Source organism: Erinaceus europaeus, chromosome X (assembly GCF_950295315.1).
Source record: "Erinaceus europaeus chromosome X, mEriEur2.1, whole genome shotgun sequence".
Classification (NCBI taxonomy): Eukaryota; Metazoa; Chordata; class Mammalia; order Eulipotyphla; family Erinaceidae; genus Erinaceus; species Erinaceus europaeus.
In genome coordinates this window covers 113,559,408-113,565,550 of record NC_080185.1, presented here as the reverse complement: position 1 = coordinate 113,565,550, position 6,143 = coordinate 113,559,408, and the positions used below count along the sequence as shown (strand labels likewise).

At 42.0% G+C, this 6,143-nt stretch overlaps 1 non-coding gene across 1 annotated transcript; it reads left to right on the top strand.

Moving 5' to 3' along the window:
* The first annotated feature begins 5,809 nt into the window (after positions 1–5,809).
* Positions 5,810–5,916, top strand: LOC132536009 (U6 spliceosomal RNA). The gene has a single exon (XR_009547710.1). It is a non-coding gene; the product is annotated as a U6 spliceosomal RNA (small nuclear RNA).
* The last annotated feature ends 227 nt before the right edge of the window (positions 5,917–6,143 follow it).

Below are 6,143 nucleotides of genomic sequence, written 5' to 3'. Positions count from 1 at the left end.
CTCTAACAAGTGTACCATCACCAGGTCTCTCAATATACTAAAACAAACAAAAAAAGCAGGATGACATATAACCAGAAGTGAAGGGTTAGTAGTAAAGCCTGTGAGAGATGGGGAGAGCTGGAAAGGAGGAGCCCTGAGTTCTCAGGTAGAATCTAGGAAGGAAGAATCAAGAAATGTCCAGAGGCCTGCCTGAGAGCAGAGGCTCAGGGAGTGTATTCACGGGACCATGATGGGTTCCCGAAGGTGTGAGTCAGCAAACTTTTGAATGGATCATTTCCATACTAGATTTTAATAAAACAAAATAGAAAATACAAACATCAAGTTTCACCTCAGAAGCAGTCTCCTAGCACAACTCTACACACAGCCGACCACATAGTTCTCACCTTGGCCCTTGTGCCATGTTCTGGGAAATGGCAAGGAGGTGGGCCGTGATCAGGGCAGAAAGGCAATTCGTCCTAGGAAGCTCTGGGGAAGCCATACAGTCAGTCTTCAGCCCATTTCACTTTCACATCAACCTGGGTTGAGAACAGGATCTGCTCCAAAGCCTCAAGCCACAATTTCCAAACATTGTATGTTTATCAGAAGTACTGGCAGTAACCCTGAGGCTGCTTTAATTTGATTTGACTCCTTTATGAGACCCTGATTCTTTTTAAGTGAGTCTTTCCACAACCCAATGGTCTTTTACCTGAACATAGTCCAGAACAAAAACAAGAGGTACAAAGGGGGGATGACATATTTGGGATGCACTGATATAAATGATGTATTGATAAAACAAAACAAAATCAGCAACATTTACTTAGCATTTACCAAATGTCAGATTCAAGAGCTATCATGTTAACTTAGCTTATTCCCAATTACATGGATATTATCATTGCCAAGCCCCCCCCCCAAAGAATTTTACAGATTGGGAATTGGAAGCACATAAAGGTGAAGTAACTTTCTCCACATCACACAGTCATGAATAGAAAGTTTAGATTTGAACCCTATCTCAAGTCAATGGAAATGACAAGGCAGCAAAAAAAAAAAAAATCAATAGTAAATAAGGATTCTCCCCCAAGACAGGCTCACTTCAGTCAAGTATTTGCCTCTGTTATGGTGCCAGTATTTCCTACTTAATCCCACATCCTTACGTCATAGAAACACTCTTCAATAAGAATGTTTTAGCTAAGAAAACAACTTCAAAGAAAATGAGTGCAAAACACCAAAGATATAGGTCAGGGGGAAGGTAACCAACATAACAAGAGATATAAAATTGCATTTTTCCACTGTGAGTAATTTAGCATCAAACAATCCAAAGTCTCTTGAAATCAAATATTCTATCATAGATCCTATCCACATTTCAGAAAGAAACACAGAAAATAAACTGCCAAGCATGTCATAGTCTATCCATTATTGATCTGTGGCAGTGGTATTCAAACTTAAACTTGTGTCAGGATTGCCTGGGTAACTGAACACAGAAGCACTGGTTGGTTACAGTGAGGCAGGACCAGCCTTGGTTTTGGTATTATACAAAGTTCTGGATGGCTCTTACATCTGCCACAATTTGAAAATCACTGTTTTACCAGGTTCTGGTAAAGACTCTGGGACAACAGAACCACGCCCTAGCAGACATAAGCTTCACCTATCATAGCTCAATCCTGTCTCTTCAAAGTGTGTGTGTGTGTGTGTGTGTGTGTGTGTGTTTCCCACTTCTCAGCAGTTCGACATCCTTGAGGAAACACTCACGAAAGACATGTCTCTGATATCTGATTACTGTAAAAAATGGCGACTAATCCCTAGCACTGCAAAAACGGTATCATCTGTTTTCCATCTACACCATGCCTCGGCCTCGCATGAGCTTAATGTGCAGCTTGGCGATACGAGAATCCGGCATGAAGCCCAGCCAGTCTATCTTGGCGTTACTCTTGATCGCACTCTGTCATTTCACAAACATCTCATAAAAACTGCAGCAAAGGTGGGCGCGAGGAATCACATCATTGCAAGACTGGCCAGCTCCTCATGGGGCACGAGCGCTTCCACACTACGATCATCATCATAATAGCATTATGCTATTCCACTGCAGAATACTGTGCCCCAGTATGGTTCCGTAGCCCCCATGTCCACTTGGTCGATTCCAAATTATATTCCTCCATGAGGATAATTTCTGGAACCATCCGTTCCACCCCGGTTCCATGGCTGCCAGTTCTTAGCAACATTGCCCCGCCAGATATTCGTCGGGATGCAGCATCATCTAAGTTCATTTCCCACATCTACGCTCGACCGGACCTGCCAATATACGCGGATATCTTCACCCACCCTGTCCAACGCTTGACGTCTCGTCACCCAATCTGGTCCCCTACACCTACACTGAACTTCTCTGTTCCAGACTCTTGGAAACAGAGTTGGCAGTCAGCTGAGGTAAAGAACAAACACCTCATCACAGACCCCTGCAAGCGTCAACCTGGCTTTGACCTAGCACGTTATGATTGGGCGCTCCTCAATCGCTATCGAACAGGCCATGGCCGGTGCGCCGCTATGTTCCATCGCTGGGGAGCCAGAGATGACCCGAACTGCCCCTGCGGCTACAGACAGACTATGACCCACATAGTCAACGACTGCCACCTCTCCAGATTCAAAGGAGGTCTCGAAACTTTACATTAGGCTCAACCTGACGCTGTTGACTGGCTACGGAAGAAGGGCAAACGCTAGAAGAAGAAGAAGCAGTTTCACGAAATTGGTTTTACTTGTCTGTACCTCCCAGTGTAAGCTCTCTGTTGCCTAGGGTTGTATCTCTTGAATGTAACCCAATGTCTATACATCATAGTGACAAAACAAATATTTATTGAGTGAATGATCTGATAGAAATCTACCAGTATTAAACTTACAGAATGGGAGTGTTGAGGATAGTACTGAATTGTCTGTAAATCTAATTCTAAAGATCTTACAACTCAATAAAAACCAGTTTTGTGATGAATGCAACCATTCTGGGGTTTTCTCTCTTTCCAAGGAACTGGTTGGAAAACTAGTTAGTGATGCTGAGTCCTGAGGCTGCATTATATCTTTCAGTAGGTAACCTGGGTACAGATTAAGTTCCTAGAAATTACTTAATGTCTCTAAAACATTGATTATTATGTTACTTATCTACTACATAAGGTGTACTGAAACTCATCAGTTAATTACTTTGCCATCTCAAAAATTGCCAAGTGTTTTTCAAATGTTTATTGTATGATCCTGGTACCCAGTAATGCAGCTACTGGTATTCATTGAATTATACATTATTTAAATATAAAAGTACCTTTTAATTACTAAACAAATGGCTTGCCTTCAATAAAATGAGGGTAATTTCCTCGAAATTTTAAATGATCCACGCTAAATCACCAACTTCAAGAAATAAATACAAAGCTGTCCACAGAGGTACCACAGTCACTCTGAATATGGTTACTGCTGAACATCAGAGCAGTTCCCAGCTCTGGAGCCATATTTTTATTAGTGATTTAATAATTATTAACAAGATTGTAGGATAAGAGGGATACAATACAATTCCAACCAGCAGAGCTCTGTATCCCACCCCCTCCATTGGAAGGTTCCATATTTTTTATCCTCCTGGCAGTATGGACCCAAGATCCTTATGAGGTGCAGAAGGTGGGAGGTTTGGCTTTTGTAATTGCTTCTCTGCTCAACATGGTCATTGGCAGGTTTATCCACACTCCCAGCCTATATTTCCCTAGTGGGATAAGGTTCTCGGAATGTGAGGTTCCAGGACACACTGGTGAGGTCATCTGCCTCTGGAGCCATATTGCTGTCCACCAATGGTGAAGCTGTGAAGGGGGTGTTTTAGGGCACGTAATTAGAAAAAAAGATATCTGAGCTTTCTTGTAATATGTAAAGTCACTGAACTAAAATAAGCTTCAGTGTTTTCATTTCTAAAGTGGAGGAAATATATCTCCTTAATGGGTTTATCAGAAGAGCTCACACATGAGAAGTGTTTACCTTGATGTTTTGCACAAAATAAGTTCTCAGAGGCTAAGTTAGACTGAAACAGTAGTGCACCACACTTTCATGCCTGAGGTCCTAGATTCAAACCCCCAATCTTTGGCATCACTATAAGCTAAAGCAGAACAGTGCACTGATCTCTCTCTCTCTCTCTCTCTCTCTCTCTCTCTCTCCTTTCTCTCTCCCTCCTTCTCACTAAAATACCTAAATAAAGATTTTTTCAAAATTTATAAACATTTTGAAGTGATGATCAAGGCATGCTAAAGGGCCCTAACATAAACATGACTCCATGGTCCAGTCCACTGTGGTCAAGGAGTACAGAGATCATATGAGGTAGAATATGACCTTCAAGGTGAGTTTCCTTCTGGTCAGGACAGGATCCCTAAAGGAATATTCAGTTAGGACACTGCCTTGTTCGGAGTGCCCTGATGAGCCTCCTTATGATCTTCCTAGTCTTCACACTTCACACCAGTATCCCATACCCCCCTGACACACTGGTGTGCCTGTATGTCCATGTGTGTGCAATGAAGTAACAGAAAATTCTGGGGGGCAAACCTCTCTACTACACAGACTCAAAGACTGTCTTTGAATCTGCAGCAGCAGGAAATGTTGCTCTTTGCCCTCTGTCCAAAAGTGAGTCTCTAGAGCACCACCACCTTTCCAAGACTGCATTCCCTATCATTCAGGTGTATATCCCCAACCAGCATCTCACAAATACCATCAGTAATAGTAATTGCTATTTGATGGGTGCCCCAGGTGAACCAGGCACTTCACATACAATCTCTGGAGGAATGTGTCACCAACTCATTTTACAAAGGAAGACATCAGAAGGCTCAAAGAGGTTCAGTAACCTGCTCAAGGTCACACCGCAGGTAAAGGTAAGCAGGGGTGTGAAGTGAGATCTGTCTGACACTATGGCCAGGCACTTTTCTCCCTCCAGTACTGGTGGTGATGTAGGACAATGGCATTGGACATTGAGGTATGGTTACAGCGTCTTCCCAGTCACTTGTCTTTGTGTCACTTTGGTTCACTATAGCCACATGAGTAGAAACTGCTTTGGAACCTGCTGTCCCGGGGCTGGGCTCACGTCCAGCCCAGAGCCACAACAAGGGAACAGTGCTTCTATTAAATTAACGTGCTCCAACACGAGTGCATCATTCCAGTCACCTGAGAATAGCAAAAACCTTATCAAGAACTTGCTATTCATTTTAAGCCACTTTAATCCCTCTGGTTTGATGCAAATTCATTTCATTAATAATTAACAGTACTTTGCAATGCTTCCCCTCAGTCTCAGTTCTTGGTAAGCATTCCACTTTGCTGAACCTGAGAGAAATCAGGGTCGAACCAAAGGAGGAAAGAAAATGAGAGAACCAGAATATAATATTAACACCTCCTCCACTCTGAACCCCTACGGAAAAGACAAGCTAACTACTGAAGCAACAGATATTGGCATTATCTGTGAGGCAGTTTGGATGATCCCTGTAGTCCATCTTCTTCATCTTTAATGAGCTCATCCAAGCTTTGATAGTGTGGCTTTAAACCTTCCTTTTGGGTAGATATTATATATCAACAGTTCTCAGCACTGTCCAGGAATCAGAACCACCTCTACAGCTTAAAAAAATGGACATAAAATCTGCTAGAGCCAAATATTCACATACCTTATGACCCAGTAATTCCACTCTTAGGCATTTATCCAACAGAAATACACACATAATGTGTGCTGAAAGGTGTATTAGGATGCTCACAGCAGTACACAGCAGCCCCTAACTGGAAAACACCCAAATGTCCATCAACAATGGGATTGGAGATACATTTCACACAATGGAAAAATAAATGGGTGCTTGCTTTGGCAGCACATATACTAAAATTGGAATAATACAAAGAAGATTAGCACGTCCCCTGTGCAAAGATGACACACAAATTCACCAAGTATTCCAAGATTTTGAATTATACCCCTATTACTTTAAATCATGTAAATAACTATTAATTAGATCACTAATAAAAAAAGAAAAGAAAATATCTGCCACGTGACTGACCAATATACAACTACACACAATAACATGGGAGAATCTAACATAGAGGAAAGAAGCCAGACACAAAGGAGTATATATCATATGCATTTATCTAAATAAACAACAGAAACAGGTCAGCTAATGGAGGGTGTGCTAAGT